The sequence below is a fragment of the Puma concolor genome, chromosome A1 (genome assembly GCF_028749965.1).
Source record: "Puma concolor isolate L17-30 chromosome A1, mPumCon1.1.hap2, whole genome shotgun sequence".
NCBI lineage: Eukaryota > Metazoa > Chordata > Mammalia > Carnivora > Felidae > Puma > Puma concolor.
In genome coordinates this window covers 28,452,695-28,480,396 of record NC_141667.1, presented here as the reverse complement: position 1 = coordinate 28,480,396, position 27,702 = coordinate 28,452,695, and the positions used below count along the sequence as shown (strand labels likewise).

Sequence of the window (27,702 nt, the reverse complement as noted above, 5' to 3'; positions counted from 1 at the left end):
TATTATATTTAATATATTGATATATTAATATCTTACCTAATTATATATAATGTAAGTATATTATAATTGAATATTAATTATATATTACACTTAGCAAATAGCAATATTTATATTTATAATATTTACAAATATAAGATATAATAAATTTAATATCTATAATATTTAAAAACAATTCCCAAGATAAAGATCTATTTTTTTTAAACAGTATGAGAAGCAAAAAAGCAAAACCGAAAACCTAGAGCCTTAATAGAATATAACTGACAGATTTGACTAGTTGAAACTCTAACCTTACATGCAGTGAAATTGTCCATAAACAAAACTAAGGGAAACAGGACAGGCACAGAGAAATGTTTACAGTATATTTCACAAGGTGTTAACATGTATAATAGTAACAGAGACCTCAAAGATTAATTTTTAAAAACACAAACATACCAGAAGAAACATAGGCATATGATTGAACAGCCACAGCATGAAGAGAAATAATTCAAATAATAATGAACACATGGACTCAACCTCCCAAGAAGTCAAGAGACTGTGAACAAGAACAATAAGACACCATGTTTGCTTACCAGACTGGCAAAAATTAGATTGACAGAAGTTCAATGGTGGCAAGAATGTGAGAAAACATCCTTGGTAGGAGTGTATGTTAGTGGGGGCATGTATTGTTAAATACTTGGGGAATAATTACTTACCCTATGACTCAGTAATCTCACTTCTAGGACTTTTTCCATACCATTTTTGGAGAGCAACTTGGCAGTGATCTATCAAAAGTGTAGTTCCCATTCCCTTTGACCCAACAATGCCACTTCTAAATATTTATCCTAAGGTACATGCAAAGATAATCATGGCAGGAATTCTGACGATGAAATGCTGAATTTACCGAAGGTCTAACAATGGAAGAATAGTAGAATAAATTATAGTCCAGACAGCCATGAAAAAAAAAAATGAGTTACCTTGGGGCACCTGGGTGGCTCAGTCGGTTGAGCGTCTGACTCTTGATTTTGGCTCAACTCATGGTCCCAAGGTCAGGGGATTGAGCTCTGTGTTAGGCTTTGCACTGAGTGTGGAGACTGCTTGGGATTCTCTCTCTTCCTCTGCCCCCTCCCCTGCTCATGTTCTCTGTCTCTCTAAAATAAAAAAAATATATAAAAAAAAAGAATGAGTTAAATCTGTAGCTAGTAACCTAAAATAAATAATTGCACTAAGCTTAAAGACAAGTCACAGGAACTATTATATTTTTAGTTTTAAAAATATTTGCATGTGCATATAGAGACATGAATATATACATGTAGGAAAAGGATAGATATGCCCCAGTCTGTTAATGGTGGTCACCTCCAAAGATGAGATCAGATGAAAGAGGTCCTAGGAGGGTGTGTGATTTGGGAAGGTTGTATTTGACTTTACAAATACATACAGTTTTTAAAAAATTGTAAGTGTTTATGTTTGAAAGAGAGAGAGAGAAAGTATGAGCAGGGGAGGGGCAGACAGAGAGGGAGACACAGAATCTGAAGCAGGCTCCAGGCTCTGAGCTGTCAGCACAGAGCCTGACTTAGGGTTCGAACTCCCAAATCCCGAGATCATGACCTGAGCCGAAGTGGAATGCTTAACTGACTGAGCCATCCAGGCGCCCTTAGATACAGATTTTTAAAAAAATTTTTTTTTAATGTTTATTTATTTTTGACAGAGAGAGACAGAGCTTGAGCGGGGGGAGGGGCAGAGAGAGAGAGGGAGAATCTGCTTCAGAATCTGAAGCAGGCTCCAGGCTCCGAGCTGTCAGCACAGAGCTTGACACGGGGCTTGAACTCCCAAATCCCGAGATCATGACCTGAGCCGAAGTTGGATGCTCAACTGACTGAGCCACCCAGCACCCTGATACAGATTTTTTTTAACAGTGCTATGATGTGAGTGATTTTTTTACTCTTTTGGTATTTTTAGCATTTTTCTTTTTCTTTCCTCTTCTTTCTTCTTCTTCTTCCTCTTCTTCTTCTTCCTCCCCCTCCTCCCCCTCCTCCTCTTCTTCTTCCTTTTTTTTTTTCCTTTTGAGAATGGACTATAGCCCTGGAAGAAGAAAGATGAAGAACCAAAGGCAAAACCGTTCCCATCCAGGAAGGAGGAGAAAGAAGAGAGGCATGGCAAAAAGCAACACAATGAAGTCAGGGACAGAAAGGGTCTGGGGGGAGGGCACGGGGCAAGAACCAAGGAACGACAGCTTCTAGTGGAGAAAGGGAGGGATGCAGAAGGGTGAAGGCAGGCCAGGGACCAGCAGATAAGGAGAAGCATGGTGGGAGCCTGGATGCAAACGGGGATTAGGCAGCCGTTTTTTACCCTGCCTGTGCATCTCTGGAAAAACAGAGAAATCAGGACCTAAACCTCTTGAAGTAGAAGCTCCTCAAGTGACACCAGACACAGTAGCTTTGAAACACTCATACAATTGCGGTGTGCAGCCAAGGTTGGGAACCACGACTGAAGGCATAGAAAGCATGAGTCGGGGAAGCTGAGGAGTGTAGTCCGTTCTTTCATAATGTCGGACAGATGGAGAAAGGAGTGACTTATAAATAAAAGTACCAAAAGGGTTGCCAGCGTCAAGGGAGACCTGAGGATATTATGGGCTAGGATGAAGAAGCCTATGGAGCAGAAAAGATTAAATATTTGAGGAAGGTAGAAAAAAGGGGAAATGGAAAAAAAAAGAGTTTAATGATTCTAGACTTTGTTATTTGTCAGGCATTTTACATATGCTATCACCATTATTATTCCTTTTACTGGTGATTAATAACCACTATTATTATTATTTTTGAGGCATATATTACTGCATCCTATTTACGGGGAGGCAACCAAAGCTTAGGAAAGCCAAATCAATAGCAAGGACTCAAACCCACGCCAAAGGTATTCAGCAACGGAGCAAGGTCTTGGAGGCAGTGGGCAGGGATTGGCTCCAGGACTCAGCCGGAAGAGTGGCTTGAGGGAAAGGAGGAACACATCCACTGAGACAGAGATGAGACAGAGACAAGCTAGAAGGGAGCAGGCCAAAAGGGACCAGAGCACGTTAGCGTGGAGAGGAGGACGCAGTGGTGGTAAAACAATTGTGGTGCAGAAAGTAAAGAGATTGTGGCTCGCAGCTAGCTTCCTTCAACATCTGAGTAAAGCTGAGGCGAGGCAATTCACTGACGGTGAATGCCAGTGGTTAGGGACATTGTGTGTTGCACAACCGAGCAGAAAGCCAGTCTTGCCCTTCTCTCCCAGTGGGCTGTGCATTAGTCACTCAACAACCAATCTGTCACTTGCTGGAAGCCGTGAGCACGGGTGAGCTGAGCTGCCTGTCCCTGACTGGAAACCACAAGGAGGAAAAGCAAGGTCCCTTACCTTCTGAGAACTTACAGTCTGGAGTTACCCAGAGCGCTATTCTTTCACCAGCTATTAAAATGGTCTGACTAGAACAGCTCTAAGAAAACTAAGTGATCCTTTGCCTTGCAAAGGTTCTATAGAAATATTTTGTCATTGAAGATCCTATGTCACCCAGTGGTTTTAGAAATAAATAGGAGTTGCCTACTTTTATGGCCACGATGAGCGAACGTAAATGTACCTGGACGATCACAGAAAGCATGTGAAGGCTGTGCCTGAAAGGTGCATCTCCCCCTAGACTCCCACCAAAGACCAGATGGAGTCTGTGGCCATGTTATTGGAACAGGAAGCACCAGGTGATTGTACCTATGCAGGTGCATCTGGACTTCCAGTCCAAAAGAATCACCAAAGCATCCTGGGGTCTTCAACATCTTCCTGAGACCTGGCAAGTGGCTGCTGAAGAATATCATTTGCCAGTTATTCCAGAGTCGCAGTAAAAGTGGCACCGAAGGGGGAAAGCCCAGTGTTCCAATTAACTTTTATTTTTGAAACTCAATAGCCTTTGTTTAAAATATCTCTCTGGTACCCGTCTAGGTTATGAAACAATCAGCTGCAGGATTAATCAATGGCACCAAACAGACATTAGCAACTCACTAATTGAGAGATAACTATTTGATTCAGGCAGTTAATATTTATTTTGGCACTTTTTTGCAAGAGAAAAGGTGGCCATCGTGCATGGTTTTGTTATTAGCAAATAAAAAGACCCTGTTAGAAAAAAATAAATCCTACATTTGTGGAAAACAACGAAAGAGTGGCCCCACCACCTTTTCTGCGTTATACTCAGGTGGCGGAAAATAAACACAGCACCCTGGAAGTTTCGGCTTCGGGGTATCAAAAAAGAAAGCAAAACCCTGCCTTAAGATCACTGTTTATTTTCTTTTGTCCCTTTCACTCTGACCCCTCCTTCTTCTCACGGAAGGGGAGATTCAGCTCCCTGGAGCCCCCCCTCGAATATTGTCAAGCTGCTGTTCCTCAGAAATAAAGAAATTTGACACGGAGACACTCCACATCTTGGCTGCCAGGAGAAATACCATCTTCGAGGTCATTCCATGTATTGAGACATTTGTTATTATTGTTTTGTCAGTGTATTTTCTGGTGCAGTCCCAGCGGAAGATGTGGGGCCCATATCACGCAAGACTAACGTGGGATCATCGGTTATTTCTTCTCCGCGTCTTTGCTGTATTCCGGAGCCCCAACCTACCTCCCTCACCTTGTAAAACTGGCAGGCTCCGGACATTTTGCATGCTGAAGAAAATCACTGTTTTGCCTCCAGCAAGGAACAAGAATGTTGCAACACTGACTCCTCCTCTCATGAAGAAAGAGTGAACAAGTGCACCGAGTTGAGCTTCTCACAGAGCCACCGGGCTGGGGACGGAGGCGCCCAGGTTGGGCTCCTGAGACTCCAGTCTTCTGGACTTCCCCCCACCCCCGCTCCCGCCTCCGCCCCCTTCCCGTCTCACTCCCTCCTCACCCTCTGTCTGGATTCTACCGGCTGTTCGTGAAACAGCTTTGCACCCATTGGATCTCCACGTCCTTTTGCAGGAAGTGCTCACGGACTGTTACGGCAGACTTTGCTCCCAGGCAAAAGTGAGTAGACTGCGGCAGACGCGGGGGCTGCGGGTTCGAGGCCGGCGAGTTGGAAGGGTAGCGCGCGCGCGGCGCTCGGACTGCGGGTTCGAGCCCCGCGTGCGGCACGGACTGCTGCCCGGAAAGCGCCAGAACCCAGCCGGAGGCGGCAGAGTTGCTGCCCAGCAGCGGCCGCAGGTGCGAAAGCCGGGGCTCTGAGCGTAGTCAGCATTGCTGGCCCCCTCGGAGAAGAACTAAAAGTGCACCCTCACCTTACAACTGCACACATTCGGCTTCTTTGTAAGGCATCTTCGGATGCGCCCTGGAGAGTGAGTTTCGGCGTGAGCGTGACTCCGGGATTCTCACAATGTAAATTATTTACGTCAAACTGAAAAGAAAAAATAGCGGGAAGGAGCTCGGGCAGGAGAGGTGATGCCCGCGGGCTGGCGGGGCCCCGGGGCGGCGGCGCAGCCTCCCGGGCAGCGGGCGGGGAAAGTTCGGCGCGGCGCGCGCCGGACCGAGAGGCGGGGCTCGCCGGCGAAGGCAGTGGGCGCCTAGGCAGGTGGGAGGCCTTCCAGCCGGGGAGGCGGCCGCGACCCGGGCCCGCGGGCGGGCGCGCTCAGGTAACTGGGGATCCGGGCGCGGTGCTGGGGAGCCGGCCAGCGGGGCGGGAGTGCCGGCTCTTGGAGCAAGAAAACATCCTCGTAGTGACCTCTACCTGCATCCTGGGGAAGCCGCCCACGGTGCCCTAATGACTAGCCATTTAGGGTTTTATATGATTGGGCTTGAAAACGGTTGCAAATAGTATTCTTAATCTGGAGCGATTCGTTTGTTTTCATTCATCAAGTTCACTGGCAAAGATTGCCCCCAGTGTCATGCTCCGTGGTCAGTGGAGTGCGCCTCTGGCTGTGCAAACTTGGGCAAGGCACTAGTCCTCTCTGGGCCTCTGTTTTCTTTGCAACATTTAGGGAAATTAATCATTCCATATACATATCCCATTAAACGTTATATGTGTGTATACATGACATATTTTATATATAATCATATAGAATATGCTAATATTCTATATCATATAGAATATTAACATATTCTATATGATATATATTATATATTTTAATATATCGTAACATATACAATTATATATCCTATAATATTTTATATATATAAATGGGGTAAATGTATTGAATAGTGTAAGGAAGAAGCAGATGAAATTTTTAATTTTAGTGATTCTTAAAAATTGGGAATCATGGGTCCTTTGGAGAATTATCTATGAGTTCTCCCCCAAGGGAAAAAATGTTCTTATGTACTGTACATAAAGTTTTGCAAGCAATCCCTCAAGGTTTGTAACTCTCCTTGAAGACCCTGCCTGAACCCCAGGCAAACATTCCTTTCCTTCCTTTTGAGGACATTTTGTATCAAGACCACCCAGCTAAACCCCTGCTGGCAGCTGGGCTGGCTACGGAAGTAACAGCCTTCCTCTGGAGTCTGGAGTCAGCCTTGCTGCTGAAGGAGAAAGCGCTTCTGTCAAAAGTAAGCTCCTGGGACACTGTGTCCCAAAGGCTTCACCAACCTCTGCTTCCTGGGGAGCCCTCCTCACAAACTCTTTTAATGACTTTCCTAAGGTGATGGTCCTCAGCCCTAGAGATTTCAGTCCTACAAACAGCACTTGAGAGCCACCTGTAAAAGGTCACCGTCTGTCTCAAAGATAGCTCTTCAGGTCACTAGCTGGATGCCAGAAAGTGGAGCCAAAGCTTTGTTTTGAAGGAAACAAAGTGCTGTTTTCTCTCCAGTGCGTGGTAGGAGTAGTGACAGTGTTCTTTTGGACCTGTGGACCTTCTTTTAAAGTACTGAGGACTCCTGTCTCGTGGGACCTGGGTCTTCCATTGGCAATGCCAGCAAGGTACAGCAGAGGACACGTGGAGCTTTGGAACCCCACAGACTGGGCTTCACATCTGGGCTCCCACACTCTGACAAGTTACTGAACTACTCTAAGCCTCACTTTTCCTGTTTGTGAAATGGGGAGCAACACTGCCTTTCTTGCACGGTTGTTAGGAAAATGGAAACTGAAAAATGGCAATGCCTGGTTCATAGTCGGTAATAAGCTGCTGTTAGGAATATTAATGTGAGGTTATATAAGTAAGTGTTAAATAGTTCCATGCTTTTTTAGAACAGCTTACTTTCTCTCCTACGGGGCTTATGTCAGCAGAAGAATGAGTAAAGTCACTTCTGGCCTAATTATTCTCAGGGATGAGTGGTGAGTCTAGAATACAGAGTTGGCTTTCCTGCTTCATCTTCGTCAAGCAGAGCACTCTGTGTTGCCCGCAAATAACATGTGTCCGTGGGGCGCCTGGGTGGCGCAGTCGGTTAAGCGTCCGACTTCAGCCAGGTCACCATCTCGCGGTCCGGGAGTTCGAGCCCCGCATCAGGCTCTGGGCTGATGGCTCAGAGCCTGGAGCCTGTTTCTGATTCTGTGTCTCCCTCTCTCTCTGCCCCTCCCCCGTTCATGCTCTGTCTCTCTCTGTCCCAAAAATAAATAAACGTTGAAAAAAAAATTAAAAAAAAAAAAATAACATGTGTCCAGACTGGCACGGATTCTCGACCCTTCCTCTCAGTTCTCTTTTGGCCCATAATCTTGAACGTGAAATGTCTAGCTCTCTGCTCTTAGTGACAAACACCTCAGCGTGGAGACTCGAGCGGCTTCATGGTTGCAACCATCTCCAGATACGCGAGAAACTGTCTCTGTAAAGAGAAATGTCTCCACTGTCATCATTCACAGTGTGGCTCAGATAGCCAACTCAACTTATTCTCTCTGGTGTCTCTCCGTATCTCTCTTTTCCTCTCTCTCTTAGTTACAGTTACCCCTCAGTTATAAGAAGCTGGATGACGTAGAAATGTGGGAAAGAAATGCCAGAATTTTAAAGGGCAGTTGGATCCCCTCCAAGTAGCCCTTCCAAAGATCCATCAGTATATTGTGGCAAGGCAGTCTTGCATGCAAAGGTGACAGTATTGATATCTGCTGTCCCTTGAGCCATTAAGATGAACGAAGCGCTTTTCTACATCACCTCAGTTAATTCTCACAGCAACACTGCAAGGTATGCGTGATCATCTAAATCTTTACAAATACATCGAGGTTTATAAAAATTTACATTACTTGCCCGATCTGCAGAGCTGGTAAAAGGCAGAGCTGGGATCCAAGCCTGGGATCCCTGGACTTGGATCCCAGTTGTGCCTGACTTTGGTACTCACTCTTTTCATACTAGGTTAGTGCTGCCACGCTTCCTGACACCAGAAAGTTGCATCATGCCAACTGGGTCCCAACCCAGTTCTTTAGAACATTTAGGGCAGGAATAACCAAATCTTCTAGGTGATTGAAGTGGTGTGAACATATACTTTGCATGAGATACATATTAACAGGCAGCAACAATGAAATCGCCTGTGAAGAATAATTTTCCCAGCCCTTTCCAGATCCAGCTGTGACACTCCAGTTAGGCAATACTAAACCTCAGCAGGCGAGGCTGGCTCTGGGCCACCAACTTCCTGAGGGACTCTTTTAGCTTAAAAAGAGCCCTGGAATCTCCATTCTCTGCTACTTTAAAAAGGAACCTGGTCACCCTTTACGGTAACCTCCCTGTATTAAGCATTTATTCATTGAACAAATAACTTGCTGAGCTTTGAAAAAGACAGACAAGGTCCTGGCACTTGTGGAGCTTCTGTGCTAGAGAGAGTGACAGATAAGAGTCAGGTGAGCAAATACATAAATAAGATAATTTCAGATATTAAGAAATGCTATGAAGAAGGTAAGGAGAGGCGGGGGCTAACAGGGCTTGGAGGCAACTTGAAATAGGGCAGCCAAGGAGATTTCCACAAAAAGGTCATTCTTGAACTTGAACTTGTATAATAAGAGGGAGCCAGTCTGATGAAAGTCTGGGGAAAGGACTGCCTTAGCAGAAGAACCTCCAGGGAAAGATCTGGAAGTGGAATAAATGAAGCAGTAGAGGGGTGCCTGGGTGGTTGGGTCGATTAAGTGTCTGACTCTTGGGTTTGGCTCAGGTCATTATCTCTCGGTTTGTGGGAGCCCCGTGTTCAGCTCCGTGCTGACAGTGCAGAGCCTGCTTGAGTGTCTCTCTCTGTCCCTCCCTTGCTCGTGCTCTCTCTCTCTCTCTCTCAAAATAAATAAACATTAAAAAAATTAAGCAGTAGAGCCTCAAATATGAGATGTCCCCTTAGAAATCAATACGGATTTTATATAGGGGAAATTACTGATTGACTGCTTATTACATTCTTCTAGGCTGTGCTGTGGACTTAATGTGTATGTTATTTAACCTTCCCAACAGTCTGGCAAGTTAGTTATTGTTGCCTTGCTTTGATAGTGGAAGAAACCAAGATCCATAGAAGGCAGGCAGCTGGCGCAAAGTTACAAAGGTGATATTTTATTTATTTATTTTTTTTTTAATTTTTTTTTCAACGTTTTTATTTATTTTTGGGACAGAGAGAGACAGAGCATGAAGGGGGGAGGGGCAGAGAGAGAGGGAGACACAGAATCGGAAGCAGGCTCCAGGCTCTGAGTCATCAGCCCAGAGTCCGACGCGGGGCTCGAACTCACGGACCGCGAGATCGTGACCTGGCTGAAGTCGGACGCTTAACCGACTGCGCCACCCAGGCACCCCACAAAGGTGATATTTTAAATCCCACGGTCTGTTTTGCTAGCACAGCGTGTGGCTTTTGAGATCATCTCTTCCAGAAGATAGCAAGGAGCTAACAGAAGGAAAGTATCAAAAGTATATTGGGCGGCTAAACGAGGATAGTGATTTCTGTCTGATGCCCTAAATTCCAGTTGGTGTGTCTAAACTTGCACACCAGTGCAATCGTGTAATAACAGCAGCACTAGCCACATGTGATGATGAGGTACTGAAAATGTGATTAGTCCAAACTGAGATGGCTGTAAGTGTAAAACACACCCTAGATTTCTTTAAGTTTATTTTTATTTCTTTCGCGCGCGAGAGAGAAAGCGAGCAGGGGAGGGGCAGAGAGAGAGGGAGACAGAAGCCCAAGCAGGCTCTGTGCTATCAGTGCAGAGCCTGATGCAGGGCTTGAATTCACAAACCATGAGATCATGACCTGAACTGAAATCGAGAGTCAGGGTTTAACTGACTGAGCCATCTGGGAGCCCCTACACCCTAGATTTCAAAGACCTAATACAAAAAAAAAAAAAACCTTATTGATTTTTATATTGATTATATGTTAGAATGGTAAGATTTTGGATGCATTGGTTTAGATGAACTATATTACTAAAATTAATTTCATCTGTTTCCTTTCAATTTTTTTTTATATTTTCATTTAATAGTACTGGTATAGACTAATAAGTTGACAAATACACGATAGGAAACTTTTCTCCCTTCTTCCTAACGTAATTTGTTCTCTAGTCTTGACCCAGACTTCTTCTGTCTTTCCCATCAGGTAAATCTCAAGAAGCTTTCAAATATCCTATGACCAAAGGGTCGTTTTGAATATAGCTTTAGATTTACCTTAAAATCACTTCCAAAGACAGTGTCTTTGTCATTCTGGAACCTGGTAAAATCAGATTAGGAGACAGCCAGGCTTCATGTTTGTGTTCAAAGACCATCAAATAAGTCATGTCACTGGGGTAATGAGTATCTCTCCCTCTCTGTCCTTTTGCTTTAAAACAGCCTGAACAATACACAGTCCCAGTTTCCAGAAGGACTTCCCCAAAAATATCACAGGCCATTTTGGTTTCTTTTGTCCATTAGCTAAAATGACCCTTGAATATCATGTCAGCAAAGTAGAGATATGATTTGTTCCTGCCATTCCATGTATTCCAGAGGGAAAGCAGTCAGATTGTGAAGTTGTTAGAGGAAGCCTCTGGCCTGGGATGTCAGAGGCCTGGATCCTATTTTTGTCTACTGGTTTGTGCGTTGCCCTCACCCTGCTTCCCCCAGCAATCCTGTAGGAAGTCCAGAGTTCATGAGATAATGTCACATAAAGTGCTCACGAAGAAACAAATGGACCATGGTTATCACTGAGGACCTGAGGACTGTAGACATTCATCTGTGGGGAAGAATTTGCTTTCCGTAGATTGAGCAAAGCACTATATGGAATGTTCTTTCAGATACACGGTTAACATCTGTTCATTTTCACTTAAAACCTAAATCTGAGGGGGAAATGACAGAAGCTGAGCATACTCGGATTTTAGTGTATCTACATCAACGGTGACACATATTTTTCAGCATCTTCTAAGCCAAGAAGCCTGTATCAGACTCCATAGGGAAAATAACAGAACAAAACAGGTCTTTGCTCTGGGGGAACACGTTAACTTGTTGAGAAGATGGGCATAAACAGGGGACACCAGGGTCAATGTCCGGTAACATTCTCCAAGTGTTATAGGAATGAAACAGAGTTTGGAGATTCCAGAGGGCAGTGTGCCCGAGAAAGACGAGGTAAGAGATGGGCATTGAAGGACATAAAACTAGGCTAAAGACAGATGGAATGGGGACTGGGTATCAGTATAACTTTTTTTTTAACTCCTCAGAATATTCTGGGTTTTTTTATTTATTTTGAGAGAGAGAAAAAGTGTGTGTGAGCAGGCAAAGGGCAGAGAGAGAGAGAGAGAGAGAGAGAGAGAGAGAGAAGGCCCAAGCAGGCTCCACACTATGAGCACAGAGCCAGACTTGGGGCTCAAACTCATAAGCTGTGAGATCATGACCTGAGCAGAAATCAAGAGTCAGATGCTTAACCCACTGAGCGACTCCGGTGCCCCTCCCCGGAATATTCTAAAGTGAATATTCTGACGTAGAGTTGAAAACCACTGAGCAAAAGACACAAGGTTTTTATATCATGATCATGGGAAATAAAACTTAAAGGGTAATATTTTAAAGGAGATTAAATGGACAATCAGCATGTGTGGTCTTTCCGGAAATTTTATATACGCGTATATCTATCTCTGTGTGGTCTTTGGGATTCACAGATAATTGGTGTTCACAGTGATCCTACCCACTTGGGGGTGGCTAAAAGCTGTCACCAGCTGCCCATTCCCTTACTCTGTGTGTTTTTGCAGTGCCCCGTAGTTAATCCTGGCTAAGCGTCGGGCAGCTGGTATCCACAGTTTATTGTACCCACCAGACTTTGCATAAACGTTGCAAAGGGCCTTAGTATCATGCCCATTAGTGCCCCATAATAGTTATTTTACAATAACCGGTAATCGTCCCTCACCTCTCCAACTTTACAGATTGGGAAATAGAATTTAATTCCTTGCCTTGGGCCTTGAGGCTAACTGGCAACAGTGGTGAAATTAGAATTCTCAGCCACTGAATTCCCCGGATCTGCTTCGGCTCCTAGAGTGAATCTGTGCAGTCTCCAGCTGGTGTTAGAATACTCTGTCCTGGCAATGTTATTTCTTCAATGAATGAATCAGTGTTACAGATCAGTAGATGAAAGATGACAAGCCGGCCCGAGCTGCAGTGCTGTGACGAGCGGCAGCAGGGCATAGGCGGCCACAGCGGTCTCTCGAGGTCGGCCACTACGGTCTTGGAGTTTCTATTCCCCTGCAGGTGTTGCCATGCGTATTACAGCTCCTCCGTTCCCACCTCTGGGAAGGGAAGACTCCTTAAGCCCCAGGGCTCTTGGGCTATTCTAACTCCTCTCCTCTGAAACTCCTGTTTTCTGACAAGATATTGATTTTTATTTTGTTACACACCTGAAAAAAAGAGAAGAAAACACAGCAATTTTTACAGCTCCGTTTTTAAAGAACTCTTTGTATGTTTTGGGAACTTTGGGTTTACTGCCAGTAGTGAGGCCGCGAGGTCTTTATGAAAGGTAAGGGGGAGAAGCTGGAGCCTTGACATTAGAGCCTCTTCAGAACAAGAAGATGGGTTAGTTTTGCCCCATCCCCAAATGATTGTTTTCTTTTTCTCTGTCTCCAAATCCATTACTGACTGGAAAACAATTTCCAATGTCTTCAGGTACAGCAAAAATCAAGCCTCTGAAACAGGCGTCCTCACCACTGATTGCTCGTGGTAGTCATCTTGGGAGCTTTGAAAAATACAGATGCCCAGTCCCCAGCCACAGAACCGTTGAATCAAGGCTCTGGGGATGGAACTGGGCATCAGTATTTATTTACAGTTGTCCAGGTGATTATAATGTGCATCAGTAAGAGCAGATCTTACTGCTCAGCTAAGATCCAAATCTTAATTACTTATTTATATTTCTTTTTTTTTGTCTTGTTTTAAGTCACATGACCCCAGAGAACCATCCAAACCATATTTGTGTTGTCATTCTACACTTTGGGAAACATGGCTTCTAGAATAATATATAATAATACCAATAATAATAACAATAGTAATAATCAGGGCACCTGGGCGGCTCAGTTGGTTAAGTGACCGACTTCAGCTCAGATCATGATCTCATGGTTCGTGGGCTTGAGCCCCACGTCAGGGCTCTGTGCTGACAGCTCAGGGCCTGGCTCCTGCTTCAGATTCTGTGTCTCCCTCTTTCTCTCTGCCTCTCCCCCACTCATGCTCTGTCTCTCTCTCTGTCTCTCAAAAATAAATAATCAGTAAAAAAATGAGAAAAAAAAAGTTTTCTACTTATCTAAACTAACTCCAAACTCAGAATGGCCCTGCATAGCCTCATGACTAAGATTTCTGTAAGTGCAATTTGGAAATCAGATTGCCAAAAGCTTGATAATTATGAGATTGGAAGATAAAGGTTAAGGTTTTCTGCTGCCCATGTATTAAATTTCCCAATTGCTATGTTGATCTTTAGCAACACTTGCTTTCCTCTCTTAGCCATTTTAAAGCCAATTAACCCCATTCCTGTTCACACCCTTATTAAAAATATAATTACAGCAGTATTCTCCAGGGACTGTCATTGCATACATAGACTTTACAACGTGAATTGGCCAAGAACTAACTAGGTTGTGTAAAACCCTCTCAGCCCCGAGAGATCATTTGGGATGCAGAGGCTACCAGCCCCAGAGTAGGCTAGGTGAGTCATAAATTTTAGTTTGCAAAGAGACAATTACAAGTCACCCAAATGTAGAAGAAAAAACACAGGATACACAAAATAGTTGTAGAATCAATCTTAGAATATTTTCTCCAGGGTCGAGTTAAGTCTGTGGCTCCAGCCATTCCCGGAAGGTTATATTAATGCCAAAAAGCAACCAGTGTTTTGTACTAGATTTGGAGGGCAGGGGGAAAGGAAATGATGCATCATTGTACTTATCTGGAGTGTTAAGGTTGCAGCATCAGAGGAGAAGAAATTGTGAAGGAGGTTGCAGAGAGAAGGGTCGGCAAAGAACCACTGGTAGCCAAGCATCATGGACACTGGTAATTTTTTATTCTCTCAACTTCTATGGAGGGCCCGCTGTAGCCCAAGGCTGTTATATGCCCTGGAGAGAGAGCGATGAAGTTCCTGTCCTCATGGAATTTACAGTCCAGTGAGAGGAAACAGATATCCACATGAAGACACCGGTAAATAAAATCCAGTAAGTTGGTTGGTGCTTTGGGGACAAATAAAGTGAGGAGGGAGTAGAGTCTGATGAAGCTGCTTTAAATAGGATTATGGGAGTTGTTCTCTCTGAAGTGTTGGCATTGGAGCTAATACATCAGTGTTAAAGCAACACAAAGATCAGGAGGAAAGAAGGCCAGGTAGAGGGAACAGCACGAGTAGCAGCCCTGAGGTTGGGAAAGATTTGACACTTTCGGGAAACAGAAAGGAGACCAGTATGGCTGGGTCACAGTGACAAAGAGATAGAGCATCGGGCAGGAAAACAGCCCCGAGGGCCGGAGGTCATGGGATGGAGTTAGGATTTTGGTGCTTTAAGGAAACCGTTGGGAGGTTTTAAGCAGGGGAGTAATGTGTTCTACATGGCACTTTAGAGACCTCTCAGGCTTCTGTGTGGAGAACGGAGTGTAGACTGGAAGCAGAGGGAGGACATGGCAGGTACAGGAGGAGGTGACAATTCAGTAGAAGGAGGATTGGGTTCAGGAGCAAGTTTGGAGGTAGGGCCAGATGGCGGACCTCGTCTTGTCTGACATCATTTTTCCTGCCCTCTCCTGACTCAGGCCACTGGTTTTGAACCGAAATGGAATAATATCTAATGCTATTTGGAAACATTAGGGATTTTGACCTTAGCTTATTTAAGCAGAAAAAAATCAAATTCCTGTCCAAGGAGAAACTTGTTTGTTGCTTTTTACCACATAACCATAAAAATTTCATCTTATCTCATAAGAGTTTTGATGGATTCTGTTGTTGTTGATTACTGTGCTTTCCATAAGGGCTGGAAATATCACATTCACATTGCTAAAGTTTATCTTTTTCTGAGTGTTTTGACACTCTGGCTTCATTTACTGAATCCTTCCTGCCATCAGGCATTTATACATGGCTTTTTGCAGTCGGTCAGTTTCTCCATGTAAATGCTGACACCATAATAGCAAGCATTTAGCAAGCACTTACTACATCCAAGGCATTGTTTTAGGAATTTCACATTTATTCCTCCCAGCCAACCTTTGATTAAGTGCCCTTATGATTATCATTTTATAAATGAAGAAACTGAGGCAGAAATAAAGAGGTTAAGTCATGTGTCCAAGCTCACACCGCTGGTAAGTTGCAAAGCCAGGGTCTGCACTGAGGCTGGCTGCAGAGCACCAGGTTCTCGGTCACTAAGCTGTGCCGCTTTCCTCCTGTCTCCTTTTCTCTAATTCCTGTATAACTGAAGCTGCTACCTGCAGAGTCAGACTTGTTTCTCCTGCATAAACCCCACGGTACCACTAAGAGGCGCTTCAACAGGGCAGGGCTCCCATGAACAGTACTGGAGAGGAAATGCCATAATTCAGAGGCTGGATGATTCAGTCCCTCTCCAGAAGGACCTCCGTCTAAACCACCTGCCATCTGACAAGGTGGGAGGGGAACCACACACCCTCCCGGAGAGCTGGCTGAACAGAGTTGGCAACACCAGAGGACTCTATGAAATGCCCCCTCTTCTCCTCACCTCCTCTTCTTCCCACTGCTCAGAGTTCCTGTGTTGTGCCCACCTATCTGTCTCTTCTCGAAAGACAGAAGAAATCAAGGTTTCTCAATATGCTGTGCGACAAATTCTGGTTGCTCTCCAGGGTCATCTGAAGCTGGTCTTTAGAAACTAACGACAACATAAGGATCATTAATTCATTTGTTACCACATTTTTGCTTTAGAAATGTTGTAGATTCTCTCCAGAGTTTCATTATTATATGTGAAATAATCCTGGGGATCATAGTAATCCATACTGTTTTCTCTACCTTCCACTGCATATCTGCTTCCAGAAAATTCTCTCAAGTTACTTAGTTTTCCAATAATTAGGGTGAGTGTAACACATCTTCTTCCTTTCCTAATGATAGTATCAGCAATGAATTTAACAGAATTGAGGTTTATACAAAGAAATGCATTAAAATTTCTTTAATTCCGTTAAATTCTTTAGCGATGATTGTGGAGGCAATAACTGTGATAATGCATCTTCTTTGCTGTAAGTTTTAACTTACTAAATATTTCAGTTAAATAGTTAAATAGAATTGCCATAGGGTAATTTTCTATAGAAATTGCCATGCATTCATTGGAAGTGTTGAATTTATCTAATCAAATCATCAATCTGTTCGTTTAACTCTTTGGTTTTCAATAAAACTGTTATTTTCAAGTGTTACACAGTGTATGTTCAGATATTTCTTACGGTTGTATTAACTTCCAAATTCAAAACTATAAAGGAAAAAGAGAACTATAGTTATAGTTGCGTTAGACTCTCGTCCTATTTAAGTTAGGAAGATTACAGTGGAACATCAGTTAATTAAAGAGAGTTTGAAAAACATTTGAAGTCTTTGAATATCCTCCAAATAGCTCAGGACCCTAGAAATAGCTTAACTTGAAAAAATTCATCTTTGAACCAGTAAGGTAATTTCCTCCTTTTTTGGACAGTTTTGATGAAATATTCAGCAAAAAGTGAGAGTGAATATTTGCCAGATGTGGATATCTCCTGAAACCAAGTCATTCAAATATCAGAGCAGTGTGATGGCAGCTGTTCGATCATCAGGGTGACTCTGCCACGTTAGTCAGGGTTTGACTAGAAGAGTTTTATGTTTCTTTTAGCAAAGTTTTCTGATTTTACTTTTCAAAGGACATCACTGAAACCATAACACTATTCAGATCTGTGACTTTTAAAATTGTATTTGTTTCTGTGCGCAGTTTAAAATTCAAGGTACAAAAGACTGTTCGTTGAAAACTACTTCTCCTCTCTCCTATCTCACAGCCACCCATTGCCCTCATTGGCAATCGCTCTTTCTAGATAATTGTCAAAAATGGGCCAGGCCTGTATGAAAATGCACTATGAATATGAATGTGGGCTAGACGTCCTTTCTTTGAGTTATTTCATAGCTGTGATGCTGCGACTCTGTGAAGCTAGAGCCCACATTCGGTTGCTGACTTCCCAGTCCTACTAGCACTGATTCTGGATGGGTACTGGAGCTTCCTGTCTAAACTCAAGTATATTATTCAGTGTGGCTAGTGGAGAATGAACAGCAGTATTTTGGAAGAAGGGTTCGGGTGACAAGTATGGAGGAGGAAATGAAATTACATGAGAGGCCCATGTATGGGTATTGGTAGGCATGCACTTTCAATGGCAATTTCATAAATCATCCAGATGGAGACGTGAAGTGTCAGGGTGAGAGTCACCCCTCTGTGCCTTATTTTCACATCTCTACAGTCAGAACACCAAAACATACATTCAGCAGCTGCTGGGAGAATAAGACAAGATAAGTGTATGTATAACACTTGGGGCCAAGGAAGTACTCCGTTCATGGGAGTCGTTAGGCAAGAATTCATGACTTAGTGGGGAAACCGACAAGTGTACAGTCAGTGAGGCAAAATTCCATGGACATGGACTCGGTGTTGAGTCTGAGCTTAGCATGACTTAATGAGCCTGTAAGGCCCTCAGGAACCCTTGTGTGTGCCATTGAGTCCAGCCATTTCCCTTCCTTCTTGCACTTCACCAGCAGACCAACGTGCTGCTTCTAGTTGACAGCCCTTCTAAAAGAATTTGTCTTCTCCAAATACAAAAGCAGTATATTCCTTTCTGCTGGATCTGCTTCAAAGTTGTGCCACGAGGAAGGATCCATGGAAAGTTTGCTAAACTTCACTTGAGCCTCAGTCTCCTTATTTCCAAAAATGGAGATGATAATGCCTACATTCCAGGACTATTTCGAGGGTGGAGTACGATAATGGATGCACAACACCTCATCTATGCTTGGCCCTCAAAATGAGCTTGTGCCCTTCTCCCATGACCGCATATATTCGGATGGGTGGAGTGTATGTCACACAGGGAAGAAAGGCTCGGGAATTGTAATAATTTGTTGATTTGGTGCCTTGTACCCCCAGCCACAAACGGTGTACTTTCAGGGCCATCCTCCTAGCCAGATGCCTAACTGGAGAACATGAGCCTTCGGAACCCAAATCTGATAAGTACTCGGGAAGACTCCTCAAGAGAGGCGAAGCTAAGAGATAAGCTAAATATATCTTCTCCAGTTGTCCTACATTTGATGCCAGCAGGCAAATCAGAGCCCGTTGGGCGACGTGCAATTCTGAGAAGCGAGGAAAGTGAAGAAGTACTTGTTCTTCCTCTGGGAAAGCCAAGGCAAGTGGAAAAGCTCCGAAATCTATTGTCCCGTTGCAAGCACGAGGAAAGCTGGAGATGCGCTGCCAAAATCACGTGGATGATGAAAACACGGCTTCCTGCTCGTGGTAGAGAGCCTGGCTGACGACTCTCAGACTGGACAAAGGCCTCAATGGCCAGGGGCCACTCTGCAGGAACTGGGCCCCAGGCACCTCGGATTGAAAACCAACCTAACAAAGCGTGTCTGTTTCCACTTGTGAGAGATGAAATGATACGGGTTTTGTGGAAAGTCAGACGCTTACAAAAGCAAAATGCCTGCCTTCCTCCGGCCAGCCACATGGAACAGCCACATGGAAGGGGCCTCAGACTCAGTGGCTGTGTGCCACTGGCTCTGGGGACTGCTCTAGAAGGAACAATGAGGTTTAGAGGCTTGTTGTTATTCACTGTCTAATTCTTACTCTTTCCATTGATTTCAAATTCCTTCAACATAATTGTAACTTGTGGTATGAAAAGGAAACTTCCACTTGTGAACAAAGTCTCTAGTAAGAGTCCAATAACAAAAATGTACAGAAGACCAAAATAGTCTTTTGTAGTTACCAGCAGTGACCAGGGCTCCACATAGCCTGTGTTGTGTTGTTAAGGTAAGAATCGATGATGTCCGGGGAATACTGTGAAATGTAACGCATGATCAAAGTGTAGTAGCTTAAAAGGTGGTGGATTTCTTGTAAAATTGAAATCACATGTGGCAGCTTCGGGAGATCTTCAACTGGAACATAAGCGGTGCTTATGGATTCTCACCAAAGTTCTCAGGAAATGGAGTAAGAACTTGGCAAATACATGTCAGATGTAAAACCACTTCCCACAGTGGTATTTCATGGAGAAATGGGTGGCTCAGTCAGTTAAGTGTCTGACTCTTGATTTTGGCTCAGGTCATGATCCCAGGGTCATGGGATTGACCCCCACAATGAGTGTGGAGCATGCTTAAGATTCTTCTCTCTCTGTCTCTCTCTGTCTCTCTCTCTGTCTCTTTCTCTTTGTCTTCACTTTCTCTTTCTCTCTCTCTCTCTCTCTCTCTCTCTCTCTCTCTCTTTCTCTTTCTCTTTCTTGCTCTCTCTTTCTCTTTCTCTTTCTCTCTCTGTCCCTCTCCCCCTCTTCTTCCACTCTAAAATAAAAATAAAAGTAAATAAATAAATAAACCAAAGTGGATATTGACTGGGACCTTTTCACTGATACTCTTTTGGGAGCAATGAATTTCAAACAGGACATGATTATCATACAACGTGATAGGTAGCTCTGATTATCCAAGCAGCTAGGGCATTGTTCAGTGGCAAAGCATTGAGCTTCTCCAGGAATCTCTTCTGTGTAGATAGACGGCTGCTGTGGAGACTGCCTTTTTGTGGGTGAATTTGCCCAGCAGATGGCAAACATTCAGTGGGAGAGGAAGGATGGTACCCGTTATTGCTGATGATGGTTGAAAATGAAATTACTTTAATGAATGTCGTACTTGGACTTGGTGACTCAGTCAGAGCCCTGTACACAAAGAGCTCAATCCTGATGTCTCAAAGTTGAGATGTTGATCATAAACTGCCTTTTTCCCCTCGGTTTTGACAGAAAATTTAAATTCTCTAAGGGATGTTTTAAAATGTTTTGAATTTATGAATGTTTTAAATGTTTTAAAAATATGAAAGGATCTTAATAGTGCCAACCCCAAGATAACGATTCCCTGCCTTCTAGCTGATACCAATTTGTCATGTGTGAACTACATTCAACTACAAATTCCACCTTTAATTAACAATGTCTCTATATTCTGGGTGATACTGTCACAAGAGGGATCGAGGCAGTTGCCCACAGGTGAAAATTTGTCCCAGAATATACGTTTTGTTATGCAAAGTGGGAACAAAAATACCCAACGATGCACAGTTTTTCTAAGTTGTTCTCTTATATAACCACTTAGGCAACATAACTGTTGTGATTACCAAAGTCGTGTCATAATACATGTATACAAATTGATTTCATATCAGCGAACTTCACTGGGGAAAAAAAAGAAATCACTATTTCTGAAGACTATGACTTTGGTTTTTTTGTGGAAATATTCACTGCTAATATATTTGGTGTACAGGAAAGTGCAGTATTTTGATCTGAAAATCTGAAGCTGTGGTCTCAGTTCCAGCTGACATCATTTCATATTTCTGAGTTTCATTTCCCAACAATTCCATGATTCTTTATAGACGGGGAGCTCAAAAATGGAAAGCATCAAAAGCTAAATGCAGTCAGAAGCCTATTTTCTCCTCATCTTCTTAACATTCAGGGAGCATCCTTAACTTGACTAACAAACCTCCAAAGGTACGATGGTCAAATGATGGGCAAGTACACATTTTTTAAGCCTTTTCACATGATTATCAGGAATTGCTGCCCTAGCCAAAATCCTGACCGGCCAAGGAGTGTTCATGTAGAAGAACTTATTGTATCCTGCTTCATGTGGACCTCAAATGTGAATAATGTTCGCATGTTCCTAATACATCTTAGACTGGAATCGGCAAACTTCTTTTGTCAAGAGCCAGACAGTAAAATATTTTAGGACTTGTGAGCCACACAGCCGCTGTCACAGTTACTCATCTCTGCCCTTGTCAGACAAAAACAGACCCATGGCGAATGCATAAATAAAGGAGTGCGGCTGTGTTCCAACAAAACTTCATTATCAAAAATAGCCAACGGGTCAGATTTGGCCCCTGGCCTATATTTTGCTGACCCCTGTTTTGGACCTTCTTAATACTGCAGTGTCCATCTGTTGTCATAACACAGATTCAATTTATACTAAATTCTGTCCAACTTATTAATGTTTTAGTTAATGTCATATAATACATTATGAATCCGTTCTCATACCATCCATGAATTTATCTGAATTTTTGTTTGATCTACTAAAATTTACACTATATCACATCATGAATCTGTTGTCATATCCGATGAGAATTTTTAAAAATCTTTGTTTATCCCATCAATATTTGGAGTCCATAACAAACACACCTTGAGGTAACAAGTATCTTAAGTTATCAAGTGGATGATGTAGTAAATCCTCTCCCCCTTCCCTAACTCTTTCTGATGCAAAGGGATTTTACATAATTACAGTATTGGGAATAAGTTTGTTTATCCTATTCCTATCTTTCTTGGTATTAACCGTATCCTGTGACAGCTTTTATCTTTGCAGACAGAATAGCTCTAATCTTCACGATTTGTGCTTAAATAGCCCCGTCTCCCTCATCTCCTAGATCATTATATGCCTCCATCACTGAGTCTCTGTGGGCTCTCTGGGTCCTTGAAGTATAGGGACTAGACAGGGACAGAGTGTTCCAGGCTGGTCACATCATCTCTTCCTAATGCTGCCCCGTTGTACCTTTTGACTGCAGGAGGCAAGAAACAAAGTAAAAATGTGAAAGTGGGGAAGAAATTGAGAAAGCCCAGAGGATTTTTGGAAGAGCAAAATGGACCACATGAAAAGGAAACATTGACTCTTGCGAAACGCTCTGAACTGGCTACTAATGCATTGTGTAATTTCTTTAAATCTTAGTTGTAACCACAATTAAGCTTTCTGGAGTGTTGAAAAATGAGAACAAAACTAATATCCTGGTTTGCCTAAGAATGATCCTGTAGTAATGTAGAGTGAAGAGCTCTGGTAAGAGTTTGTCTGTGATGGATACCAACCATGCAGAATTTACACAAGCCACACTTCTGTGAGATGAGAAAATTTGGGACATTAATTTAGCACACGGGGCTAAATAGCTGTGAAGTGAGCTCTGCTGCCTAGACAGGACCACACTCCTAATCTGGGAAAATCTACCTTTGCGTTGAATTCTCTCCTCTGCCTTCCTGAGCCAGTGGGAAATGTTAACCTGAATTTAGTGAGATCAGTTATAGAGGGACTGTGTTGGCATTAAAAGTCCTGTGCAAAAGGACTTTATTTACACTTTCAAAACCTTTTTAAAATGTAATGTTATATGATAATCAATTATATGTATTCAAATTACAATTTTTCACAGGGTGCCTTGGTGGCTTAGTCGTTTAAGCATTCTACGCTTGATCTCGTCTTGGGTCATGATCTCCTGGTTCTGTTTGTGGGATTGAGTCCCGCGTTGGGCTCTACACTGACAGCTTGGAGCCTGCTTGCTATTCTCTTTCTCCCTCTTTCTCTGCCCCTCTCCTGCTCACACTCATGCTCTCTCTCTCTCTATCCCAATCTCTGTCAAAACAAATAAAAAACTTCTAAAAAATGTATCATAGTCATCGTTAGAAGTAATCCTGCAAAATTTATGAAACAAACATATCAAACCACTTAGACACTATGCTAAGTGCCCGGGAAATAATAGTGAGCAGAATAGTCTCTTCCCATGTAGAGCTTATAGTATAATGAGGAAATAGATGTCAATCGAATTCATGTATGTTTGTAAGTATGGTAAGGACAACAGAGGAGAGGCATGTTATTTACTAAGGAAGTACCCCTGAGAAAGTGATGGTTGACCTTAGACCAAAAGGGGAAGGAAGAGTTAATTCAGCAAAAGGAACAGCACGTCAAAAGGCACCGAGGCAGGAGAGAGCGTGCCAGATGTGTGGGAATAGAAAAAAACTCAGAGTAACAAAATATAAGAAAAAGCTGGAGAATGAGAGAGAGAGGCCAGGCCACACAGGATCTTAAGGAGCAATAGGAAGCCTTTAAGGTGTTTGAAGAAGAGAGATAGCACGATCCTGCTGGTATTTTTAAAAACAAATAAACATTCAACTAGGGAAAAAATAGTTTAAGATTAATTTTTAATCTTTTTAAAAAATTAAAACCATCTAGAAAGAAAATTACTCAGCCTACTGTATGGAGAATATCGTGGAAACAAGAGCCAATGCCTATGCATTGCTTAGAGGTTAAGACACTTGGCAAGAAAGATGAATAAAAACAGTAACTTATATGATTTTTAAATTCTAGCCTGGAAGGTGGCCCAAGCCTTTGTACCATCAAACAGTTAAGATGTTCCTTCAGGAAATGTTTGGAAATGAATGTTTTACCACACAGTTTGACATCCATGAGTTTTAGTACTTTGGGATCTCAGGCACGTACTTCAGAGGATGAAAAAAGAGATTTAATTAGCTTCTGTTTACGAACTCACCAGCCATGACTTTCCTTACTGTCCATGTGGTATTTCTGTCTCTAGGAATTACTTCTAGCAATAAGCCAACTAGTTGGTGTATCCTCCAAATCTGGTCAATTCTGAACTTTGGGTCTTAAGTACCTTATTGGTCTTTGACGATTTTTTTTATTTGCCTACCTCTTGACTTATTTTGCCCCAGAAGAAGAACCTTTTCCTTTTTTTTTTTAAGTTTATCTATTTTTGAGAGAGAGAAAGAGCATGAGCAGGGGAGAGGCACAGAGAGTCAGAAGAGAGAGAGAGCATGTGCATTTGTGCAAGCAGGGGAGGGGCAGAGAGAGGGAGAGAGAGAATCCCAAGCAGGTACCATGCCCAGCACAGAGCCCAGCTCAGGGCTTGATCTAGTGAGAACGATGAGATCATGACCTGAGCTGAAATCAAGAGTTGGACACTTAACCAACTGAACCACCAAGGCGCTCCCCCAGGAGAAGAACCCTCTTAGATGAATCAGGTCTAAGAAAGTTTAATTTTCTTTGATACTTTAAGGAGGTGGAAGAAAGTAATTTTGCATAGGAATATAAATGTTTGTGGGATGCCTGGGTGGCTCAGTCAGTTAAGCCTCCAACTCTTGGTTTCAGCTTAGGTCATAATCTCACAGTTTCGTGGGTTCAAACCCCACATCAAGCTCTGCTCTGGCTGTGGAGAGCCTGCTTGGGATTCTCTCTCTCCCTCTCTCTCTGCCCCTTTCCCACTGGTGTGCATGCTCTCTCTCTCTCACTCTCTCTCTTTGTCTCTCTCTCCCTCTCTCAAAAATAAATAAATAAAAACTTTTTAAAAAGAATGTAAATGTTTGCTGTTCAGCATATTATGGAATAGGTCCCTCAATTTGGTGAAGGGTTAGAAAAATGAATTTTTATGTAGGCTCAAAATTTTAATTACTTTTTTCTGGCATTGTGGAATGGAATAAAGAAAATGAATATCACCATAATGCCACCACCTAGAAAAAGATTACTGTTTACATATAATAATTTTTTCCTCTCATTTTTTAAAAAACATTAGCAATATATATACATTTCCAAAACCTTTTTAAAATGTAATGTTACATGATAATCAATTATATGTATGTCAGTGATTTCTGAAAACATGTTTTTTAAGCCATCATGGCATTCCATCATAGCAATGTACTGATTTTGCCAATTTGATAAGTCTAAAAGAATGTTATTTTCATTTCTTTCATTACCAGGAATAATTTTTTCTTTCGTACATTTACCATTCTTCATATTTCTTCTTGTATGGATTCCCTTTTATGGCCATTATCAAAATTTCTATTTGTCTCCCAATATTCTCTTAATTTTTAAAAAATGAACTCTTTCTATTTTAAGGATATTGAATCTATTTTCTATAATAATATAAATGTCTTACCCAATTTGGTCTTTGTCTTCTAATTCTATGTAAAGTATTTTTGATAAGCATAGATTTTTATGGCTTGAAGGCTATCAGTTTTTTCCTATGTGATTACTTATTAGCTGTTCATTCAACACATACTTGTTGAGGGTCATGTATTAGCCACTAAGCTACATAACGGGAGTAAACCAGAAAGCAAGACAGAGATGGCTTTGTCTTTTCAGAGCTTATAGTCTAGTGAGGAAGTAAGACAAAAAACCAGGCCAGTTTAATATAACACAGTATAAGCTCTGTGAGAGGAAGTGTAGGGTAGCATGAGTCCCATAATCTGGACGTCAGGTTAAGAGAAAGCTTCTGGAAAGTAGCAACTTTCTAGCTGAGAATGAAGAGACAAGGCGACGTGAACTGGGGCAGAGGAAAGCAGTATGTGCAAAGGTTCATGTTCAGTGACCCAAATGCTAAATATCCCATGCGTACAACGTGGAGTGTATGTGCCAAGGGGGAGGAGGGGAGTGATGGACAAGATATGAGCAGGAGCCCACTTGGGAGGCTGCTGTTTGCAGTAGTTCAGGAGAGAGATGATGGGCAAGGAAGGTGCTGACCATATTCACTGGATAAACAGTGCTTCAGTTATGTATTAAGTTCTTATGCGTATCCTACTGGCCACTGCAGAATAAGCTATTTAGTTTTATTGTCATATAAATGACAGTTCTTGGACCAACACCACGCTGGTTTTGAGTTTTATGAAACATGTAAACTGGTAGGGCATATAACTTCTCATCACGTTTCAGTTTCAAATTTAATGTCAGTGTGTCCTGGGTAAACTCTAAAATGATTTTGGAAAGTTAGAAAAGCATGTGTGTTAGAAAAGACTGTGTGTGTGTGTGTGTGTGTGTGTGTGTGTGTGTGTGTGTGTGTAAATACACATGTATGTATGTATGTATGTATGTATATGCATGTGTACACACACATACACACACAGTCTTCCATTGGTAACTGGAGAATGCATTAAACGTATAGGTCAGTTATGAAAGAACTGTCAATCTTTTTAATATTGACTCAGCCCATCAAGAAGCATTGAACATCTCCCCACGTACTTGAATTTTCTTTTATATTTCTTGTTAAAGTGTTATAGTTTTACTCATGTAGGTCCTATACATTTCATGTTAGGGTTATTCTTATGTATCTTATGCTTTTAGGCTCTCATTATTAATGGGTCTTTTTTTTTCCATATTTTCTCTCTGATATTGCTCTCTGATAGGAAAAATACTAATGTACATATTTCTTTCTTTTTGACTCGTAATTAATTATAAGAATTTTTAGTTGATTATAAGAGTTTGTAATCATGGTGTCTATAAATGGTAATTTTCCTCCTTTCAATAGCTGCATCCAATTTTTATTTGATGTCTTGTAACATTGATTATAACTTCTATTAAATAGTAATAGATAGTGAACATCCTGTTAGTATCAATTTTAACAAGAATGCTTTTTATTTAACATTTTTTAAAGTATATTCAATGAGAAATAATAAAATAAGCATGGGAAATGCTACAAATGAAATCTTCTCTCCCAGGGATTCATAACTTATATTCATATGTTAAGAGTCTGGGATCAGCAATAAAGAAACTAGTTCAACTGAGTTGAACAAATATTTCTAAAATGTATTTGACCACAGAAATCTTTTTCTCTCATTTGGAAAGTTACACCAATTATAACAGTTAATATTAGATTAATTTGATCTTTTATTTTTCTATTTTTGGGGGCACCTTATCTCTTTGTTTTTAATCTACCTTTTGCCACATGGAAGATGGTTTGGTTTTGCTTTTATTTTTTCCAGTAAATTAGAAGGTAGTCATCCTCTTTTTATTTCTACAAGCTATTGCACTTAACGTTTTCCAAAACACTTTATCTGTATTTTATACTTAACCAGAGTCATGGACATTAACCGTCTACTTTTATAATCAAGTTCATAATGAAATGGCATGCTTGAATGGCCATATCAAAGATGAGACGTTTAATCCATTTTACTTCCTTTCAACCATTTTCTCAATATTTGTAAGAATAAATTAACATTTTTTATTCAGGTTACTGTCAATCACATATTTTATATTACTTCTCTTTTGTGAATTATTTTATCTATTCAGCCATGTAATCATATTTACAGTACATTTTTGCATAGTTATATGGTTATCTGGTTTCTGTGTACATAGTTTTTGGCCTTTATACCATAATTTTCTTATTTTTGATTCATTTTAATTATCTCTCAGGCAGCTCAAAAGTCATTGTAAGTAGAACAAGGAGATAATTTTTTTTGAATCCTTTTATTTACTTAAACAAATTTCTGTCTGCTTTCAACATAAATAGCAACTTTTCTGTGTATAAAATTCTTGCCTAACCATCTTTCTTGCTTTTTGCCTTTAGTCATGTGGTGGGAAAATCTGAGATGATCCCTATTTTTATTTCTAAGTTAGTAATCTGTTTTTCTTCATGGAAGTGTATAGGTTTTACTTTGCAATTCAAATACTTTGTCATAATGTATCTAGGTGTAAGCTCTTTTTCTG

General features: G+C 41.8%; 1 protein-coding gene and 1 long non-coding RNA gene across 4 annotated transcripts in view; both read left to right on the top strand.

Moving 5' to 3' along the window:
• Window positions 1-4,346: 4,346 nt before the first annotated feature.
• The window catches only part of PRLR (prolactin receptor), a 166,793-nt gene continuing 143,437 nt past the window's right edge, over window positions 4,347-27,702 (top strand). For all 3 annotated transcript variants that reach the window (XM_025924319.2, XM_086676933.1, XM_086676926.1), the window contains exon 1: window positions 4,347-4,986. The gene's annotated coding sequence lies outside the window, so the exon portion shown is untranslated. The remainder of the gene's footprint in view (window positions 4,987-27,702) is intronic.
• Window positions 7,536-13,825, top strand: LOC147584061 (uncharacterized). Its single transcript, XR_015240715.1, has 2 exons — window positions 7,536-9,387; window positions 9,639-13,825. It is a non-coding gene; the product is annotated as an uncharacterized LOC147584061 (long non-coding RNA).